This window comes from Stenella coeruleoalba (genome assembly GCF_951394435.1).
Source record: "Stenella coeruleoalba genome assembly, chromosome: 2".
NCBI classification, from domain to species: Eukaryota; Metazoa; Chordata; class Mammalia; order Artiodactyla; family Delphinidae; genus Stenella; species Stenella coeruleoalba.
Window position 1 is genome coordinate 48,257,277 of NC_137147.1, and position 23,621 is coordinate 48,280,897.

At 41.1% G+C, this 23,621-nt stretch overlaps 1 protein-coding gene across 16 annotated transcripts in view; it reads right to left on the bottom strand.

The window, feature by feature from the left end:
- Positions 1–23,621, bottom strand: part of FRMD6 (FERM domain containing 6) — a 446,878-nt gene that overhangs the window by 73,454 nt on the left and 349,803 nt on the right. The window contains exon 1 of one of the 16 annotated variants that reach the window (XM_079913659.1): positions 4,174–4,272. The exons of the other annotated variants lie outside the window; for them this stretch is intronic. The gene's annotated coding sequence lies outside the window, so the exon portion shown is untranslated. Of the gene's footprint in view, positions 1–4,173; positions 4,273–23,621 lie in introns of those variants that run through there. 16 annotated transcript variants of the gene reach the window in all.

Sequence of the window (23,621 nt, forward strand, 5' to 3'; positions counted from 1 at the left end):
TACACAAAGTTGCATCAGAAGTAATTACACCACTAAATCATATAAGGTAACTGGAAACACAGATTGCATGTTTTCACTCAAAACTTTATGATAACTTCAGCCAATACTGCTGTAGAGTCCCTCTGGTCCCACAGCATGGCGGATGGGCATCAGCAGTTCTCCCAAATGCTGGAGGACTAATTTAATATTTCTCGTATCATTAGAACTTAGACAAAAAATGTTTCCAGCCTATGAAATGGGAAGTGGGGTGGGGGTATAAGGGGGCAAGGGGGAGCAGAGGACGGTAATAAGCATCCAGCCCCTGAATGCAATATTTAACACCAAACTAGTGATTCAACACAAATGCAGGCAAGGTTTCCAGCATAAATATCACTCCGTAGCACTATTTCATGTTGTATACAGACCTTATAGGGCACCTTAATTCTAATCCTTTTTCTCAGCTAAAAAGATCTTCTTCTTTAATTTACTTTTAAATAGAAAGCTTTCCCTACTTCAGCCTTGTTCTCAATACTCATCCTTCTAAGTTTAGATTCTCCTTGCAGTTCAATGCCCAGTATTCTACTTCTTCCTTCCTCTCAAATTATCCCTTTAACTTGTTTCTACTTATTTTTATAGGCCCCCAAAGCCTCTTCCTCAGAGGAATGTGCAATTCAAATAGCCCTTGCAACTACTCCCTATATCAAAGTTTAACTACAGAGACCAACAATACCATTTTTCCTGTTTGGGTTTCAGGAAAGATACATTTTAACTAAAATTTCACCACTCATAAATTCCTTCACTAAATCTTTCCTTCCCCCCCTCCTACACTGGATTGTTTTATATACAATCACAATGTACTCAAACACCCAAAATGTATAATTATATAATCATACAAAGACTTCCTAAAAAATTATAATTTTAAATATATAACACACATCCTTTATAACTCTGGTGTTGGGAGTACAAGCTAAAAAAATACTGGAGTCTTCTTATTAGTTGTGTTTGCTGTTTCTTGTTGAGAATGAATGGTAGAGGCTCATCATACAATTGCTATATCAGAGACCACAAACTGTTACAACAGGATTCTACTGAAGACTGTAAACACATTTAAAACTTTTTTCTTTAAAAGAAGAAAGTTGGAATTGCATAAACAAAAACCAAATCTTCTATGCTTTGCCCATAAGGATACACAATTCTTATAACTGGAGTTTTGTACCTCTTAATTAAAAAAAAAGAAGAAGAAGAATACACAATACTGAATACCTCCAGTTTCCCCATAGGCTTCACCTACCAAACCAGGGCATTTAAAAGGTTAGTATTAATGAGTAGTATGAAAAATCCATCTCTCTATAAATGCAGAAAGCTTTCTATCCTTCAGAAAACTTGAAAAAATATTAAAATGACTTCAGAGAAGGCTGGTGAAATTTAGTTCTGAACTCAGAAAACCACCTAAGGGATAATTTGTGAATGCCATCTGGGATCCAGGCAGCCTCATCAACAAAAGGGAAAACTGGTTGAGATCATCCAAATCTAAAATTCACATACATTTTTACATCTGGACTGAATTAATCTTTTCTTGGTACCGGCTTTCATGTATTAAAATAATTGTTTGCAGGTTTTAGTTTTTTTTAAAAAAAAACCCACAGACTCAGAAATCAAAATCTGCAACATTCAAGTTGAAAACTACAAAGAATTCCTTTATCAAAAAAGTTAGTTGTGAGACAGGACTCATTTACACTAAACTCTGAACTTGACAGCTCAGTCAAAAACAATTCTGTTTGAAACTTTCATTTCAAGCATCTACAGTAAAAGGCTACATGGTCTATTATGTCATAAGTTCTGAAAGCCAAAAGCTTTGTTAAGTGTAGTTAAAAGTGGAAACAAAGTTCAGAAATCAGAAAAGCTCTACAACCCATCCCCCCCCCCGGCTCAATTCAACTAGACCAGCTGAATGAGTTTCTAAAGAACTTGTAGCTAAAAATTATTACCTAGCACATTGACATTTCCCTTTCAAAAGCAGCCGTCTTCATCCTGGCCCATTCAGTTTTCCTGTAGAGCCAGGAGCATCTTAAATCTGCAAGTTCAAATTATGTGTTTGAAGCTGGTAGCTTACCCCTGTTGCCCCACCAAAAAGGAGGGGGTAGAAACAGAGAAAGATTTCCTGTCCCTTAAAATGTTTGGGGCCCTGCAAGAACTGCTGATTACTGTGGTCCATCAGTGTCAGATCTCAGGCACTCTTACAAGCAATTCAAAGGGGGATGGGGGGGGAATTAGTTCATATTACAGGCAGTCTGCTTTCTGGAAAAGATATCCTGCAGATAACTTGATACTAGATATCCCCTGGGGGACCCTTCTCATCTAATAATCCCAGAAGTCCATTTTAATATGAAATGTAAATCCAATATGTTTACAAACACACTGAAAGAGCATTCAAATGTCAGCTGTCTCATACTGTGGAGTATTTTCATTTTTAACATAATACTTTTATTTCTCAAAACCACACCCAAGGAAAAATGATTAAGTGCTAGAAGTTTTATACGACAAAGGACAACAGCCCAGGCATCTGTTTTCCTGCCTCTCTCTTCTGGTCTTCTCCCCTCCCCCACTCTCTATCCTGCAGGCAGTTTGCAGGTCTTGGTGCTTGTCAAAATTACCTTCTACAATAGTTTCAGAATGCTGTAGATTCTGAAAAACTTCTGATACTTTAACACTGCTGAGCCTAAATTTATGCTCTGCTCTAAGAAGAGAAATCCAAAAGTCAAAAGCCTTTTTAATGACAGATGTATTACGGAAAATTTTCCCCACAAAGTTGTGATGCTGTGAAATATCAACTCCCTGAAATCACAGAAAGGAAATGACTTACATTCTTGCAAAATGAAGCCACTAGCAGTTTTATCCAACAGTATTCTCTAATCCCTAAACTACACCCTGTGGCAACGGGGAGTATTTCGTTCAAGGACTAAATTTAAATAGATGCTTATAAAACCAATAAACAAACATCGACGGGCCCCAGAGAAGAAGAGCCGGAATCCTACATGAGAAATCCAGCGAGATACTTTTTCTGCACACTCAAAAAGGCTGGAGAGCACAGGCAAGTTAAAAGCAACCCGAGAACGCTTGCTTAAGTTTTCCTTCCCCACTGCGGGCAATGCACAACTCCTAAGGGAAATACTGGCAAAACATATTTTTGCTAAGAAATCCAAACGAAAAGGGTGTCAAGGAGCTAATATTTCTTTGGACACTAGCTACACAACTGCACGGCCTGAAAATCCTCCAACTTTCATTTCAACTTTAAAATGGGCTTTATTTTGACAGCTTTCCATTTTTTCCTGCCTTCAAGAAAACGCCCTCACCATTAGGTTATGCTGTCCCGGGACTGGAGGTGCTGCTATAATCCCTGTAGACCTCACCCGGTGGCTCCCAGCTGTCCATCCCTGACAGGTCCTGGCCCTCCCCGATCAGCAGCTGGGGGTCTCCTCTGCCCCGGGCCGGGCCTGCGCTCCGACAGCTCCTCCAGGAACCCAAATTCTGCAGGCCGCGCCCCCCACTCGCATCCCACCAAGGCCCCCTTCCGGCGTCGCCGAGCCCGAGCTCAGTCTCCGGCTCCCCCGGCTAAGGGACGATGAGGCAGACCTCGCGCCTCAGGTCCCCTCCCGCAGTCGGGCTGCCCGGGCCGGCGCGCGCACAACAGGCGGCACCCAGGAATTCGGGGCTCGGGGGCTGGCGCCGCCGCCGGGTCACAGAGACAGGGCGCGAAGGGCAGGCGCCCCCAGCCCAGGGCGCCGGCGACCACCGGGAAGCCGAGCGCGCGCACCGTGCCCGGGGGCGCAGCCCGCAGCCCCGGCCGGCCTCCCGCCCTCGCCGCAGACGCGGCCCCGGAGCTCCGCTCCTCCCCCGCCGCCCGGCTCAGCTGCCCCGGGGCCCCGTCCTCCCTTCCCGGCGTGGGCGAGCTCCGACTCGCGGAAAAGCGACCTTCCAGCCCGGTGCCCGACGCCCAGAGCCGAGGCAGCGACGGGAAGGCGAAGAAAGACGCAGAGAAGGGGACACCGCCTGGGCTGGGGCTCGCGACTTCCAGAAGCCCTCCTGAAGTCCCGTCCAGCCACCGCCACCCGGCCGGCAAGGGGCACAGTGAGCGGCCGGGGCGCGGTGGCCGGGCTCGGGGGCCGTCCTGGGGAGCCGGGTTCCTGGTCTTACCTCAGAGAAAGCTCGCAGCACCAGGCGTCGGACTCCCGTCAGCTCTCAGTGCCTTCCTGCGGCCGCCACGCCTGCCCCACTGCTCTCAGCCCCTTGGCCTGGGCAGCCGGACGAGCGCTCCGCGTCCGCCCCGCCCCTCGCCCACGCCTCCCGCCCCGCCCCCCTGAAACTCCACCCCCGTCGACCCAGAGGTGGTGGGGGCGGTGGCAGAGCCGCGGGAGCGGAGCTTGCAGGAGCACGTGGAGCGCCTGCAGGCCCCGCCCCGGGCCCAACCAAGCGTCCTGCGGAGGGGTGCCGCGAGTCAGGGGCGGGAGAAAGCCGAGGGCGCCACGCTTCCGGGGTTAGGGAGGGAGGCGAGCCGCAGACGGATTCTGTGTTAGGACCGCGGCGATCTAGGCCTTTTCCCGCGTGACGGAGACGGAGGCGCGAGGGGACACTGTCATCTACCCCCCTTCTGGCCTAATGGCCCCTTCCGACGCGCGGACCCCCGCTCCCGGGATCGCTCCCTCCGGATCCCAGTTGGGCTGGCCGGGGGCGGCAATTTGGTCTGATCTTCGTCTTATTAATTCGGAGCGATTGTGGGGAGGCCACTGAGAGAGGAGGCGGCCCCAGCGGAGGAGGCTTTGTGATTCCTTGCTCCCTCCCGTCCTCCTGTCTCGAACCCACCTGCCCACCCACTACTCAGGACGCCGCTCTTTCGCGGGTTTTATGTTGGATGGAGGGGGCGCCGCCGAGGAAGCCAAGCCTCCCCCGCTAACTCTGCCTCTCCACGTCTTCAGGTAGACAAGGCCTCTCTATCCGCTGTGGTTTTAGTGCCAGTGACCTCTCAGAAATTATATTTGCCCGCTCTCGATGGTAGCCGAGGGTCAGCGCGTGATGCGAAGGGCCAGTGGAAGATATTTTTTATGGCACTAAGACTCAGGACAGGAGATGGAGATTTCTTTGCCACTTTTAGTTGTTGGTTCTAGGGAAGGGTGAGTTACGCTTCTCCAGTCAGCCTGCGCCAACTGGACCAGCTTCTGGGGACTGGAGACGAAGAGAGAACCAGCCTCCACCTGGCCCCCAGGCCCGCGACCCACAGAGCTCCAACCCTCCCACCCCTAGCCCCCCGGGCTTATACCCTCCTAGGTGTTCTGTTGCCTGCTGATCCGGTGAGCCCTGGCCAGGGGCGGCAGTAACGCCCCACAGGGCCCCTCACTAAAGGAGCAATGGGGTGGGTCTGGATGTGACAAGGAGACAAGGAAGCAGAGGACCTAAGAAAGGACACCACCCCAGATCAGACTGATGCTAACAGAAGCCAGCTTTAAAATTGCCCTGCTCTTTTGATCCAAACATAAATGTATAAAGCTAGCTGTTATTGGTTGAAAGTATGCCTGTGTGCCTTGTTTGCATGGCAAAAGAAATTCCGTTTTGTGTTCACAGCTGAAGGTTCCTTGGAATAGTTATCTTATTCACAGCTTTTACATCTTGGGAACCATGACATTAGAACTGAATATTAGGAACGGTAATCTTTTTGTCTTTCCACAATTGAAAATACATTCGGAGCTCATTTCAGATAAAGCAGAACAGTTTCTAAGCCTATTGCACTCATGATTTAAAGTCATGACTCCCATTACGGGAAGGAGGACAAGAACCATGTTCCAATGACTGCCTTTTAAATTATGTGTATTTAATTAACAGACTAAATTTAAATTTTTGTTTAGTAGTTGATTACAATGTTGGCATTTAAAAAGTGGAGGATTATACTTTTTCTCTCATTTTTGTCTTTAATATGCATTCAGAATAAGTGCATATTGAACAGTAGTTGTTAAGGTCTTAAATTAATTTGATGTGAGACAAGTGAGGAATTTAATACTGTCTTGGAAAACAGTTCCTAAATCAGATTTTTTTTCAGGCTTCATGCATAAAAATCTAGCAGATAAAGAATAACATATTGTTATTGTAAGATTGTAAAACATTGCTGCAATATGAAATGAATAGGTAACCCAAGGAGCAAAATATTTTAAATATGATATCACTTATATGTGGACTCTAAAAAAATCCCAAACTCATAGATATAGAGGACAGATTGGTCAGTTGCCAGAGGAAGGGGTAAGTGGGAGTGGTCAAAATGGATGAAGGTGTTCAAAAGGTACAGACTTTCAGCTATAAGGTAAATAAGTACCGGGGATGTAACATACAGCATGGTGACTAAAGTTTAAAACAACGTATTGTATATTTGAAAGTTGCTTAGAGGGTAGATCTTGAAAGTTAACACGCATGCACACACAGAATTTGTAACTATATGAGGTGATAGATGTTAACTTATATTGTGGTAATCATTTCACCATCTATAAGTATATCAAACCTTCATGCTGTATACCTGAAACAAATAAAATGTTATATGTCAATTATATCTCAACAAACCTGGAAAAATGGTAACTTTTATGTTATATATCTTTTACCACAATAAAAAAATCATATTATCACTCCTACTAATAAAAAGAAGCTACAATTACATTGAAAACAGAAAGAAATCAATAAACCTCTCAGGATATATAAGGCAAAAAAATAAAAAATATAAACCCCTTTTTTAAAACATGCGTTTAAGCTTGGGTTTATTGTCTAGAACTTGATTATAGCAAAACTTACTGTATGAAGTTTTTTAATCATAATGATCATGTTAACAGCATGAATACCATGATAAACATAGACTCTTAACATGATACACTTTGTAAACTAAGTACTTTATTTATTTATTTATTTATTTTGACCGCGCCACATGGCATGTGGGATCTCAGTTCCTGGACTAGGGATTGAACCCCTGCCCGCTGCGTTGGAAGCACGGAGTCTTAACCACTGGACCTCCAGGGAAGTCCCAACTAAGTACTTTAAAACTCTTAAAAATCAGTTTTATAAACCCCTGAAACATCATAAAATTCGGAAAGGATTGCTTTGGAAAACAACGCATAATCCACTCAAGATGGAAATGGAACTAAGAAAGGATGGGTTGTTTTAGATGTTTCTTATCACAGGAAACATTTTTCTGTGCTTATTACAATAAAGAATGAAGTTTTGTAGGTAATCAAAGTTATATTTTATGATTCTTTTTGATGTTGAGTTATAGATTTATTTTCATTGGTATGATGAGATGTTTTCCTAAATATGAGACATTGCCCATCAAGTGAAACATTATCCTAAAACACATCTTAAACTAATACTTTCTCCATAGCATATAAATATTAACATAACTGTATGTTTTTGCTTTACTTTTATTAGGAAGAAGTTATTCGTTCCATGAATTTATTTATTGAGTACGCCCTTACACTAAGCACAGGGTGAGACTCTGGGATTCAGACCTAAACATAGACTCTTGGAGTAGTTTGAGGGAACAGGTGAGCAGGTAAACAGATACAATATACTTTTTACTACTTGCTGTGGTAGAGATATGCAGGAGGAGTAATGGGAAGGCCTAGAACCTTCAGGGAGGGCTTCAGACATACCCTGTCAACTGAGATGGGAAGGATGAAGGACAGTTTGGGAACAAGTTGGCTGAGGGGGCGGTTCTGAAACTTGGCAGCATATTGCAACCACCTGGGGACTTTAAAAAGCACTCCTGATGCCTGTGTACCAGGCATGTGATTTAATTGGCCTGGGATGTGACCTGGGCTTGGGAGTGTTTTCAAAATTCCCAGATTATTCTAAGTGGAGACACATGTGGGAACCATGGGTTAGGGTATCTTAGGAAGAGAGCACAGAATGAGCAGGTGCACGGAGACATGGTTTTAAAGGACAGTGGCCATAGCCTCATTTTGGAATTGAAGAGGCTTAAGCTTTGGTGGGTGATAGTTACACACTTTCATGGAAGAAACACAGTTATATAGAAAACTAAGAGATGTGAACTGCTATAATTTACATTCCTTTGTAAGTATTGATATTTTCCAAACAGCAGAATAGTACGTTAAGAATTAAGATGAGTTCAGTATGTTAGAAGAAAAAAGCTTAGTTATTTTTCATCTTTTATACATAATTCAAGGGAATTTGGGACTTACCGTATGTTTTAATGCTGAAATATAAATTCTAGTCAAAGGGAGAAGCCAGTAATTTGACATATTAGCTTTTAAAGAATACTTTCCCTAAATTAAATACTGTTCATCATTCTGGCTGAAGGTCATAATAAAGAAATTAGGTTCCTTTTTCTTTTTGGTAATTACTGAAGTTCATTGAAAAAGCAAAACAAAATGCATTTTAAAGCAAAATAAATTTAAGTAAGTCCTACTCTAAGGTCTTAAATGTCCCTTTAGCTAATGTATATCACTTTGAAAGAAAAAAAGAATCACTTGTGGAAACAAATAGTGCAGTGATATAGTCCTGGTTTTCACTGACTAAAACTCAAAGTGCCCTTTTTATTATTCTCAGCTAGTATATAAATTGTGTTCTGTAAAATAAAAACACCAAAAGATATTTTAATTCTCAAGGAAAGGCAGGAGAATTGATTAACAGTCATTTAATCCAGCTGTCTCATTATTATGTACCAGGAATCCCTAACCAGGACTAGAAAAAATTACATTTGACCCCTGAAGAGCACAAGTTCGAACTGCACAGATCCACTTAAATGTGGATTTGTTTTCAATAGTTAATACTACAGTACTACAGGATCCGCTATTGGTTGAATCTGCAGATATGGAACTGCAGATACAGAGAAACCACACACATGGAGGAACTGAGGGTATATGTGTATACGTGGAGGGCCAACTATATACTTGGATCTTTGCACAGAGGGCTGGTTCTCCTAAATCCCACCCCACACCCCTCGGTTGTTCAAGGGTCAATTGTATCTTGCAGAGACAGCACAGCATTGGGATTAATATTATGTACCTCTAATTCAGGAAGATTTACCTTTACCCAATTTAGAGATACAAACTTGAAAAACATCTGCATTCATTAAATTCTGTTCTCTTGGACATCAAATTTTGAGACACTATTTTTAAATAGGTTCACTTGATTATCCTGGGACAAAGTCTGGTTTTAATACAGTATGTAAAAGTTTACAGGAGGTATATTTGAAGAACTTCTTTCTATTCTGTTATGGTTTTAGTTTCACCACAGACACCACATTCCAATTCCTTGAGGACTTGAATTCTTAAATACTCCAGACAAAAGTTTCCAGAAGACCGGGGACGGGCAGGCCAGGCCCTTTACTCCTGAGGAGAGGCCGTTCGAAGTGGTACAGCGGAGGTATTAGCTACACAAGGTAGGAGAGCCCAGCACAGAGAACTGCACTGAGATCTTGGAATTAAGTGTGAAAAGAGCACTGCTGCCTTATGCATGGGCTTCACATTCTAGAGAAGACTGAGGACAGGTAGAAGGGCCCTCATACCAAAAACTGTCTAGTAGAAGGGACAAGACATGGGGTAGACTGCCTACAGTATAAAACCTGCTGATGTATGCCGCCTGTGTGTTTCTATAATGGGCCTTTAAGGTCCCAGAGCAGTTTTTCAGTTCCGATTCCTTGATTACTCTCCGAAAAGCTGAAAGAAAACATTCCTACCCCCCAGAGATGGAAGGCAACGCCCTCGACTCCCCATTGGGGGAGACAGATGAGAAAGGATAAGAAGTAGGACTCTGGTGACAGACTGGTTACTCTTGAGTTATGCCTCGGGCACACTCTGATGATCTTTATCTGGGGTAGTATTCTAGGTGGTGTCACTTTGAAACACAAATGATAACAGTACAGATGTCACTGAAATTCTCTTCCATATTTAAATGCCATCTTATCGATTTGTGCCTGAGACACATGAAACACACTGAACTAGAACGGGGGAGGTATGGACGTCCATCTTCCCAAACGAATACAGACTTACAGCCTGGCTTCTGGCTTTCTTGAGGGAAAGTCCATTTATGAAGAAGGTTTAAAATCTGTTCAGTCTGTTTTAATTTGGTTACCTTGAGTAGACTGTAGGCATAACAAACATGCTCTTAAACTTGATTTTAGTTGCTTAAAAAAGAATGATGGATAAAAGTGCAAATAAGATGTGCTTGCTCTGGCATTTCACAGGAGATCCACTGAGGCTAAAGGACTCTGTTGGTGGGGCCTCCAAGAGACAGCCCTACCCATCTGCAGTGGTTGGGATTTTGGTTATAACACAAGGTCCTGGCGTGCTGGTTATTATTAACTGGTAGGATAAAAGGGAAAAAGTATTTGTGAACACGCACATTAGATTGATGTTTCCCTTTCACCTGATCCTAGTTTAGAAACAAAACCTACATTCACTCTTTTTTGGCTTGCCTGTGGAATCTAATGCCAAAAAAATCTTAAGAAATTCTTCTGCAGGCAAAGCAGTGGTTCCATTTTTCTTTTTCAAGGGGAGTCTAATATATCATTCTGTTAGCCTAAACAGAATTCTTATGCTCTAGTTCTTTGAAGAAGGGACACTGGTAATTAGACTATGGAGTTGGAATTGGGAATCACGGATTTGAGATTGTTCTCAAAGGACCTCAGACCCTGAAGTTTAGTTTTGACAGGCCAGGAGAATAAGTGCTGGTTGGTAGCACTCTGCACTAGATCTTGCTTTGAAGGTAAAACCATTTGGGGTTGGGGGGGAAGAGGCTTTCTTAAACTTGCTTTCTGTTAAAAACTTTTAATAAAGTATTTGTGATTCATATGGCATTAAGCCAAATATTCTATGTGATTTCTTGAGCAGAAAAACAGAATCAGCAAATTAATGACTTTCTCTTCTGCCTATAGTTCTACATTGGATCATAATTTTTGTCACTTTCACCCCAATTTCTTAAATAATGGGGATATATACCTACTACATGATAATTTTATATATGTACAGACTTAATATACAAATGAATATAAAATATTTTATTATCACATCACTTATTTTTTTGGTAGCATTTTCACAATCTGAACTTATTTATGAATATGTTCACTTGTTTGTCAACTATCTCTCCATTTAGCATATAAGCTTCATGTAAGCACAGATCTAACCTCTCTGACTGCTGTGGCCCCAGCATCTAGAACAGTGTCTGGTACATATTTGTTAAATGACTGAATCCCATAAACTATGCATAGGGAGGGTATGTATTTATGTGTGTGTGTGTGTGTGTGTGTGTGTGTGCGTGTGTGCGTGCACGCGCACACACACAAGCGCACACGGCTGCTTTGAGAGTGAGGTGGAGAAAAGAGAGAAGGCACTGAGATGAGAATGGGAGAGGATTAACATTTGCTGAGATGGTTCTTGGACAGATATCCCAGGTAATGATGAGAAAGAATCAATCCCTTAAGAAGACTTTTGGTTGATTTGAATGGGACATCATACATCAGCCAGTTTACCTAATGTTTATATTTAAAGTATAAACATATGGTATAATTATCAATGTTCTGTCTCTACTGATATTCCTGGATGTGTACTTTATTTCTGTGTGAGCCTTCCCCCTGCCTTTAACTACTCACCTACAGCCTTTTGAGATAGCAAGAAGAACGTTAGAGGGATTTTACTAGAGCAGTTAATCAATTATTGAATTCCTTGCCAACAAAACATTTTGATGAGATACCCTTGGGAACACAGTGGTTTGAGTTGATCAAGAGGAAACGAAGTGGCCTTGCTTCCATTCCTTTCTGGATTCCCCCACCTCCATGTGAAGTTTAACTGGACCTTGGGTCATCTGGAGCTGCTCCATCTCTGAACACTGGAAACTGCTTTGTCCACCACATCCTGCCCTTCCACCTCTCCCACCAGAGCCGTTGTTTGACCTTGAGACTTTCAGTCACCAACCCGCACCCACCTCCCAGTTCCTTCAGTTTATTAGCTGTTTGGGGCTTCCCTTCTTAACCTTTGAGTTTAATGCCTGGGCTTACCATTTTGAATATATCCTCCCCTTAGTCTCAACGTCCCATATCTCTTTGACCTTCTAATGCAGCTTTCTTAACAATCCCCAAATTCAGGTCAACTCAATCATCAGTGTTCTTGCGTTTTGCTTTAAAGTCACTGAGGAGATTAAGGAAAATCAAATAAATGTCAGTCACATCACCAAGACAACAGTTGTGTCAGTGGAGTGCTCACAGATGTTTGGTCAACTTTTTACTCATTCCTGGTTGGCTTCCTTTTCCTTTCATCAGAGTGATCATTCAGATTTTTATGGCTCTTAAGTCCCTCATCCTTCTCTCAAGAGTCGATCTAGCTTGACCCTTGGCTGGTCATTGGTCTAAGAGGTTTATAAGTATTACCTCATTGAATCCTCATGACAGCCTTTTGACGGAGGAACTGTCATTATCCCTGGTTTACAGATGCCCAAGATCTTAAAGAAAACAAGTGGTTGTGCCAGGATCTGAACTCAGGAAATCTGACTCCAAGCTCATGCTTTCTCCCTAAATTGCCTTACTTCTGGTGCAGAGTTGATCAGGCATCTTCTCACTTGGGCTTTAGTCCTCTCCACTTCCAAGCTTCCATTATCTTCCTCTTAGGCCATTCTCTCCTGACTCTTCTCAGTCAATTTCCTCCTACCAAAGCTCTGTATCTCAAGTCCCCCCAGCTGCTTGAGGGCCTTCTCCATCATTCGTTTATTCACTTAGCAAATTCTTATTAAGTACCTATTGCGTACCAGGTGTTGGGGACACAGAGGTAAACGACACCTAGTCTCCCATCCTGTAGTTAAATTTCAATTATCCACTCTCCCTCTTAAATATCCAATATCTGACCCTCTTCTAGACCCTTCTTTCCACCTACAGAATGTTGAAGTCGCTGTATATTTCACACTACATCTGGCACCAATCCTGACAAGGCAGCACGTATGTGTTAGACAGGCAGATGAACAATTCCAGGTAAAGTCATCAAGGTTTAGAAGTTTGTTCTTAGTCCTCCTTCTGAAAAGTGATCCACTTGAGGTGATCTGAGCAGACCTGGGAAGGTTCTGAAAACCAACCTTTTGTATGTATGTATGTACGTTATGTATGTATGTATGTATTTCTGTGGCTGTACCGCATGGCATGTGGGATCTTAGTTCCCTGACCAGGGATGGAACCTGTGCCCCCTGCGGTGGAAAATGCAGAGTCTTAACTACTGGACTGCCAGGGAAGTCCAACCTTTTGTCATTATTGACTGACTAGTTGCATTTTAGCTGAAAGTATTCCCACAAAGTTAACCTCAGACTGATACCTATACAAGAATAGGTACAAGTTTAAGCCTTGTATTCTGCGATTGTGGGAAGAAAGATACAAGGTCTTATTACAGGAAGTTCAGCATTTTTAAGGGGGGAGATATATATTTTTGATATAAGGCACTTTTCAACCCCCTATTTTGCCACTTCTAATCTGGTGGTTCTCAATCAGTATGTGACTTTTGCCCCTCCAGAAATATTTGGCAGTGTCTGGAGACATGTTTAGTTGTCACAGTGCGGTGGGGGATGCATGGTGAGATGGGTGATACTACTGGTATCTAGTGGGTAGAGGCTAGGGATGCTGCTAAACATCCTACAGTGTAGGGTACCTCATGATAAAGCATTATTGCCCCTAGTTGAGAACCGCTGATCTAAAGGGTGAACTTGACTGGTACATTTAGGTGCCCTGTGAGTTGGGATGAGGGGAGGTTCCCATCTAGGGATGCTGGCTGAGCCTACTGAAGGTCTGTTGAAAAGAGTGGAGGTGAGGGATCATTTGGGACCAACAGAGTGAGGTATTTAGGCTCGGTTTCTCCATCTACTCTTCTAACTTTACCTGGATCTCTTTCTCAGCCCCAAGACTTGATACACATTTTATGTCTTCCTGTATCACCTTTATTAAGTATACAGTGATTTTTGAGAGGGAAAGAAAATAGGATAATCTTTTTATCTGACGAAAGCATTGTTTGCATTAGCATAATTTCTATCTCTGGCTATAAAATTTCTAAGGTGGTAGAACACATCCTCTTTGTCAGCCGAGTTATGGCAAGATTTATCTCAATTCATATTAAATGATAGTGATGTCAGAGAAGAAAAAAGTTGGAAACACTAAAGCTTTTCACTTCAGTGAAGAATCAACTTACTGAACTAAAATTAGTCTTAAGGAAAAGTTATATTAATAAAGTATAAACTTTATAATTTAACCAGACCTGACTAGTTATTAGTTCTCACAATGAATAATTGTAATTACTTAAATAATTTGCTAAATTTTATTTTAAAATAGTGTGATAGAAATGCACTTAATAGATTAAATATTAAAAATTGTTTTGAACAAATAGCTATTGACAAATACTACATAGAAATGAACTTTGAAAGGATTATTAGGGCTATCAAAAATTATTTGCATAGGGGCTTCCCTGGTGGTGCAGTGGTTGAGAGTCCGCCTGCCGATGCAGGGGATACGGGTTCGTGCCCCGGTCTGGGAAGATCCCACATGCCGTGGAGCAGCTGGGCCCGTGAGCCATGGCCGCTGAGCCTGCGCGTCCGGAGCCTGTGCTCCGTAACGGGAGAGGCCACAACAGTGAGAGGCCTGCGTACCGCAAAAAAAAAACAAAAACAAAACAAAAAAAAATTGCATAAATCATATTGACTACAGCCACTTCCTTATCTCTATGTTTCCTTACATTATTCTTCATATCACTAGCATTTTAAAATAAAGAATATATATGTATGTACTCAAGTATATTCAAATTCTCATGAAAGCAAAACCCAAGAAAAATAGCTTTAAAAAGACATCAGTAAGTACCTTTTACAAATATCGCCCAATTTCCACTTAGACTTATTAGCTGATTTATTTTAAATAGTGGTTTCCAAACCCATAAGTGTATCAGAACCATTTAAGAACTAGTGACAGGGCTGGGAATCTCAAAAAAAAGTAACAAACTCTCCAGATGGTTCTGACACTCATTTGTGACCAGTTGCTCTGTTAATACCGATGCTAAAGTAAGATTTAAATGAAGAGGCCAGATTAAAGATACTTTTGAAATGTTTCATTTGAAAGCCCCAAAATACTTTAGGTCCTGTTACTCCACCAATTCATTTTATCCAATGAATAAAAATGTGTGTTGGTGGGGAGGTAATGTGTTAAGATGTGTTAGTAATCTTTTTATCACAATAAGGACATTGATGTCAGTGCATCCAATTCAAATTCACAAAGCGTTGCCTATTTTTAATTTTCTGTGATGTGACTGGAGTAACTAAAACTGTGATCATTAGTTTGGTCAATAGGAAGCTGCTGACCTTAAACAAATAGACTGCCAATTATTTCTCCAGCAAAAATGGGCTTACTCAGGACCAGCAAAACATTGCCATTCGGGGTCTGCACCCATGGTGAGTCACTTGCAAGTCCCACACAACAGGGAGAGGAGATCTCTTTCATAAAGGGGAAAAGGAAGTTGGGAGGTTTATAGTAAACAGAGTCCATTGGAGCAAGTGAGAGTTCAAAGTATAGTGGCTTTTCATTGGCTGAGTCTCTCATTGGCTGAGCTCTCGCCAGGCAAGAAGAGGAAGTCTTTCTTCTTCCTTTTGGGCTCTGCTATCGTTGTAGGGCATTTTAACCCAACTCTAGTTCAACTGAGGTTTCTGTTTATTAATTTTTACAAAGTCATTCAACTAAAGATAAAGCAATAGAGACTACCAGTCTTAGTGAATAATGTGAATAACATAAATAACGCATCTCCGGAAACATCACAATAACATTAAGTCCCCAGAAACTTCCACATGAATCTAATAGCATGTAAATGAATCAGAGTCTTAACTAACATTTCTGTAAATATGCTGCAGGGCAGCTCTGAGAATATAGACTGAACAGAATATATAAGCATCCCAGTTTTTATTTCTTCCCATTTCATAGCTTTGCTCTTTTAATGCTGCCTGATAAACATCTATATATTTCATGCCCACTGCACTGGCCCACTCAGGGCTTTGTTTTTTTTTGTTGTTTTTTTTTTTTGCAGTACGCGGGCCTCTCACTGTTGTGGCCTCTCCCGTGGCAGAGAACAGGCTCCGGACGCGCAGGCTCAGCGGCCATGGCTCACGGGCCCAGCCGCTCCGCTGCATGTGGGATCTTCCCGGACCGGGGCACGAACCCGTATCCCCTGCATCGGCAGGCGGACTCTCAACCACTGCGCCACCAGGGAAGCCCCAGGGCTTTGGAAGGTGACCGACACCTCATGGATAAGTGCAAGCCTGCATGGATAGATACTGTTTTGTTCTATGAATGACGAGTGACTTCAAAAGAGTGGTTTCCAGGAATAAAATAAAATGACAGTTGATGGTTTATTATTTACTGTGTTGCAGGTACTGTGGCAAGGGTTTTAAATTTATTATCTCATTTAATCATAGCAGTCACCCCCTGAGATAGGTACCATCACAATTCCTACTTCACAAATAAGGAAACCAGGGCACAGACAACATACCCAAATACAAAATGCCCCTTAGTATTAGAGTTTGTAAATAATTTTTTTAAAGCAAAATGGAAAAGTCACATTTTGCATCTGCATTCAATACAATTTTTAAAACCTGACACTAGAGTGTCCACTTTTTAGCAAAGTGTTTGATTTTTCAGACAGCAAGCTATGGTATCAGAAAACTTTGAGAAATACCCAAGATCTGTGCCCACTCAAAGGTGTGCAAACCCAGATTTGAGACAGGAAGGGCTGGGGACAAAATTCTCAGCCCTGTTGCCAGTGGACAGATCTATTTTTAAATAATTATAAAGAACTAAATGAATTTATAAAGAATTATATATCATTTGACAAGAAGGTGTCAATAGGGCAGTGCCTGATGGCACCCCTTCCACCCTAACAGCTTAAGTTTGTCCGGGTTTTAAACTGATAAACTGAAGGAAGAATGACAAAGCTCTCAGGTAAGTTGCCATTGTCTCTGCATTCTATCTGCAGCCTGGCTTTTCCCCTTCGGGTTTCCAGTTACTTCATCTGAGCCACACACACAACATAAAGGAGAGAGTTGGACAGTGCAGGGTCCATGTAGGGAACTGATGGCAGTCCCTGGAATCACCTTTGCCTTTCGTTCCTATGGTTTTGTTTATCATTGCTAGAGCCGAGCTGTAAAATGTAGCACGCGCGACAGGAGCCTCCTCTGTCAGCTGTGGCTCCCAGAGTGACCGTCAGCCCTGCCCCGACAGTCTCTAGGAGGAATGCGAACAATGCAGAACCACCCACAGCTGGAGGCTCCCAGTCTGAATGGGGTGGTAGGGACCGAATTACTGTCCCCACTGATGTGGAGGATAAGGATCGGGCACCATGCTATCCTATCTCACTCCAAACCCACGGAAAGAATTTGGCAAACGTTCCATTTCTTAAATCAGAGATTTCCCCATTACTCTTCGCCAACTTGGAGAACTAAAAGTCCTTGAGTTTCAGGAAAAGCCAGGCATTAAAACCTTTTGAGAGATTTGGGGAGAGATGAGTTAAATTGGAATGATTTTTTTAAATGGTTTTAGATGGATTTATGGATTACCTTCCCAAAGATATAAAGATATCAACTTGTCTTGTGAATTTAATCTTTAGCCTCAGTTTTTGATATTGCCCCCATTACTTGTAATTCCTACTTCAAACTAAAATCCCTCTAGCTTTGTGACTTATGCTAATTAACAAGGAAAGAATGTTTTCCCTGTTCTCCATTCCCTTGAAGCTTGTTTTTAGATACCGGGCACTGCAAGTGTGTGCGGTTGGGCAAAATGTTATTGCTAATTGTACTGTTCTGGCTGATTACATGCCATTTGCTTGATGTCAGTTTTTTCCCCCAGCAACTATTTCCAGCCAGTGGTATCACTCTTATGCATTATGCTTCCAAAAAAAAAAATTGCAAAAATATGTTTCTAAAATAAAGAAATGACACATACATTTAACATCATTCATTAACATACGAAATGGGGGCACGTCAGTTGTAGAGTAAAACCAGATTTCAAAGGATTTTGATTTAATGGTTGTGAATTCAAATGTTCATTCTTTCCCTTAAATAGGAGACATATTCATATAAATTTCCTGTCAGTAATTTTAAAGAAAAACAAACATTTATTTTTTTAATTGTAAAATACAATTACTGTTTACTTAAAATGTTTATGAATGTGAGGAAATAGTTCAAAATGAATATGGCCTTTTCTTCCCTATGGTGTCTCCATCTTTTCATCCCCAGCCCTCTTGGGGAACAGGGTCTCTCCTCTTCCCCCTCAGGCCATCCCTCTCATTGTGCCAAATCAGGACAGAGAAACAACCACTCCAGGACCCATGGGACATGAGCACAGTCCCCTGTAATAATGAGAGACCTTCCAGAGGTCACATCCCACATTCTGGCCTTTTCCCTTTAGATTTTATCTTCAAATTAGACCTTACGTATAATAAGTGACAGCATTTTGAACAGCATTTTGCAGCATTTAAACCACAGGCATTATCTCATGGGCCTTGCAAAACAGGACAGGGACTTCCTGAACCATCATTTTCAACGCAAGTCAGCATTTCACATGGCAACTTCTGTAGAGCTGCCCAGAATGGGCCAATAGCACACAGCTAGACAGATGGTTAACTTTAGGCAAATTTGATGACTTGACTAAAGTGATTTAGTTGGTTGCAGAGTGGAACAGAACTCTAGGGTAGGAGTGACCAGGAGCAGACAGGCTATGATCCCTGCCTGCCTTCCTCACTTATTCTGCAGATGTAAATGTAAGTAGCTCAGAGCAAAGGGGTAGGTACACACCAAATGAACTCTTTTATTGTGTTCTTTAGTAGGAAAAAACAGTTGTTTCCTAGATAAAGGATATTTGGAAAAGACCAATGGTAGCTGCTTTACTGAGTGATTACTACATGTCAGGCATTCTCCTAAGTGCTTTGCAAGTATTGTTTTTCATTTAATTCTTATGCCTCCCACAAACCTGTGAAGTAGATAGCATTGTTTTTCTCTTTGTAATCACTTAAAAAAGATGAGGTAATTGAGTCATGGGAGAAGACCCTTGTCCTAAGATCTTTTCTCCCCAGCTTTGAGATATAATGGACATATAACATTGTGTAAGTTTAAGGTGTACAGTGTGATGATTTGATACACGTATATATTGCGAAATGACTACCAAAATAAGATTAGGTAAGGTTAGGTAGCACATCTATCCTTGTCTAAGTTCTAAAGTTAGGATTCAGTCCTAAACAATCTGATTGCCGAGAGTAGTCCTTAACAGCTAAATGTACTGCCTTGTGATAAAATTTAAAATATTAAAGGAAATGAGAGCATTTTAAATTGTTTTCTGAATTTATTTGTTTGAAAATTGAAAACCTGAGAGCCTTTACTTATATGCCAATGATTTTGTTTGCCAGTACCTGGGCTCAAGTAATTCAGAATGGCTCTGGGTCCATACACTGGACCATGCCATGCTCTGCCTACTTAGTACTGGAAAAGACCTGAAGCTTCATACCAAGCACTGCTCAGGAGTCTCTGGGAGAAGAATCGGAAAATAGAATTTTAGAGCTGGAAGGAAACTTATAGATAGTTTAATCTCACCTTTTCATGTTATAAATGAGAATACTGAAGCTCAGAGAGATTACGTGACTTTACCAGGTTATACATTGCTAACTAGTAGCAGAGCCAGGATTTGAGCCTGGGCTTTTTGTCTGCATTCTTTCAGTTACACTAAACTGCCTCCAAATCCGTGAGATAGGATTTTCCATTTCCTTTTCCAGTGTTTTAGGAAATGTCAAAAGCTAATATCCATTATTTAAATAAATTTATCTAAATTTATTTTTGCCTCGATTATATACATTGGTAAATGAAAATCTGTTTGAATTTCCCAAGAGTACTTGAATTTCATGAGTTTTACATTTCCTACAAAGGGGCCAGGCTCAGCAATTTAATTTTCATGGGCTAAGAGCTCTGATTAAAAGCCTTTACCTTGACAAATAATTGGTTTTGAGAGTAGGGGCTAGAGATAATTCGGAGACATGATGAGCACTCATTAATTTACTCAGACATGTATTGCATGCCTGTTATGTTTTAGGCACTGTGCTAGCTACAGGTCATACAAATATAATTACGACGTAACTTCTTCCCCTTTAGGAATCATTCTCCCCTTTCTTTCCTATTAGCAAAGGATCTGATATAATCTTGCTGCTCTTAAATTAGGTTGATGTTTCCCAAGGTGTATTAAGGGTACTCCTTGTGGTATGCCACATGATTTTAGATGGTAACAGAAAGCATTTAAAAAGAACAGTTATGAGTCCATTTCAATGTAATATTTTAGAAAAATGAACACAGCTCACAAACCCATATTCAATGGATGTGATGGCTTAGAACATGGCTAATTATGCTGGTGACTACTTTCTGCAGACCGTATGCACCACAGCATGACACTCAGGCCCGTTATGTAAACCTTCTACCATAACATTTAGAAAGTACGACAATATGGCTTTTTGAAAGTACAGCTGATATGGTTTAATAGCATGGATTCTGCAGGTACTGAATTTCTGTGTTCATCGCTGTGTTCTTTTAAAAGATACATCAAAATGTCACCTCTGAAGGTTGACAGTCATTTAGCACGTGAAGTATAATATATAACTTTATTATGCTGACCACTCATAGTGGCCATTCTCTCTAAGGAAATTATTTTTAGGTAAACGTGTTAGAAATTGATTAGGGTTATTATTTATACTGTTTGCTTTAAAATGTTGTATTTGTAAAATACAATACTTTTTTATTATAACTTTATGGTTACCTTCTAATTATGGCAAATAATTATTCACTTTTTTATTTTTAATTCAAAGATGTGCCACTGTGTTCATATTACAAACAGTAAACACCAAAACTAATCAGTAAAAACAAGTCATGTTAAACTTGTTTAATGAGATGGTTGAGGTTTCAGTTAGCATCTGTAGCCTCACCCTATATATCTGGGTGATAGGCTTTCTCCTATATTCCAACTACCTTACACACCTACATCACTGCCAAGTACTGGGCTGTGAAGGATGGGGCAACGTGCAAAGGCTATAACAGTCTGGAGGAAGCTAGCAACTCAGCTTTCCTAAAAAACCCTGATACTACATATGATTTAAAAAAAGAGAGTGAGAGAGAGGAGGAGGGAAACAACAGCAGACTTTCAGGCCCAATCTTCAGAGAGTTTGATTTAGTAGATCTGGAACTGATAAATCTTCATTTAAAAAAACACTGTCATCAAAAAATTCAAACTGACAGAAAACTATTGTCAAAAAAAATCCCCATATATCCCATTATTTAGATTGAACAGTTATTAATATTTTGCCATATTTGCTTCCTCTATGTTTTGAAATTTTGTTTGTTTTTTGGCTGCCCCACATAGCTTGCAGGATCTTTGTTCCCTGCCAGGGATTGAAACCAAGCCCCTCGGCAGTGAACGCGCAGAGTCCTAGCCACTGGACTGCCAGGGAATTCCCTGAATTATTTTAAAGCAAATCCTAAACATCATGATATTTCACACTAAACACTTGAGTGTATGTCCTTAGAAAACCAGATACAGTTATCTGGTTACACAGCTAATAATAATTCCTTAGCCTCCAAACTTTCCACTTATCCCCAAAACATCTTCTTATAGTTTGTTTGTTAGAATCCAGGTCCAAACAAGTTCCATGCACTGCATGTAGTTATTATTACACAAGTTAGTGTTGTTTGTTTGTTTGTTAGTTTTTGTTTTTAATGAAGAATTCCCTTTTCACATGAGACCACCATTAATCAGTGTCTCAATCAGGCTGGCTCTCTAGGCTTTTAGAAGATAATTCAGATTTAGAAAGGGTCATAGATATCATTCCTCTTTCAACATCTTTCTATGCTCTATGGGTTTACCAATCTGGGTCCTGGTTGGAGATATCAGACAGAAGATGGGTGAAACGGAGAGTTGCCTGGATATGTGACCTTTGGGTAGGACAAGAAAATATACTCCTAAAGCAATTGCAAATTTTCTGTGTCATCTTTCCCCAAAATGTTTCACGAAATGTTTCTGTGATTAAAAGTTTCTCTTTTCAAGCAGCTCAGAAAATCCCCCTGTAGCATCCTCCTCTTGAAAGCTGGTAATGCACATTTAATATATTAAAGTCTTTTTGGTGTTACACAAATTTCACTCCGTGTTTCCCAAATATATTTGATTATGGAGTTGGGGTTTTTTTCCCCACCACAGATCACCTGTTAACATGTTTTAGAACGTAGTTCGGAAAGTGCATTGATCTATTGTACTATTATTACCACTTTTATTAGGTACACCAATAAACATTGGTTCTGGCAAAGTACCTTGTAATCACTTTTGCTAGTTTTTCCCCTCACTCTGAGATCCTGTGGTGTAAACTGGTATTTTTATTCCCATTCAAAAATAAGAGCTATTAAGTATGTAATATGAGCTGAGTAACAAGTTTGCTGCCAGAGTCAGGATTTAATTTAAAGCCCTAAAATTTGAAGACTTAATTGGCAAAAATCCAAATTGTCCCCGAATACTAGAGTTTGTGTTGGTTGTTAGAGCAAACGTAATTTCACAGAATATTACTCATATTCTCATCTCTCGTCCCCTGTCCCTCTTACCACATTCCCAACCTAAGCATGAACAACCCCTAACTTGATGCTCTAAGGACTAGAAGAACTAAAGAAGGCAGTGCTATTTCCCCTGAAACTAGGCATCCTAAAGATGAGTTACCACTTTTTCTTTCATGATGACCATATAAACATTTATGGAAAAAAATGGAGTAAGAGACACGTAAATCAAATATTCCTAAAGACAGAGATTAAGGAGGCCTCCACTGTGGAATCTGTAAATGTGTTTCTTTGAGACAGCTCCTCCAAGTAACCTCTTCTAAATGCTCCACCCTATTTCTCTACTGCTATGACCGCCACCTCTCAGGGATGCCAGGTGATGGTGGGTGGTGATGACATCAGCAAAGGTTCCGCTTACCCGAGGGAAGCAGAACTGTTAGTCAAAAAATGTACCAGGTTAATTCTGGGACTTCTCAGTTTCTCACCCTGGGTGGTAAAAATGTCTCTGTGGTTTTTCTCTGCACTACCTGGGCAAGTGCTCAGAATGAACAATCTTTTTTCAGCTGGGAGAAAATCGAATAAGCAGGAATACCACTCCTCCCTGAAGCTTCGAGTTTGATTCCTAGTCCCCAGGGTTTGAACTTTGTATATGCATAGGCACCAAAGTGTGGAAATAATAGAAGCCCTGCACCACAAGCTAATTGTTGGCTGTATAATTTAGACCATTGTAAATCTCACTGTTATGTTTCCTCACTAGTTAACATTTACATGACCTTTTTTCTCCCTGTTTCTGAGAATTTTCCTCCCTTATTTATTTCTTCTCAGTTGGCATACTGAAATAAAATTGGCTCGAAACTACTTGACCTGGGCTTGAATCCCAGCTTTACTCGCTGTGTGACCTTACACAATCTACCTCACCTCTCTGAGCTTTCACTTCTTCACCCATGAAATAGTGATCATAAAATTATATCAAAGATTATGAAAATTTCATGATGTGAAAAATATGAAAATGCTTATCTCATTTCCAGTGTTGG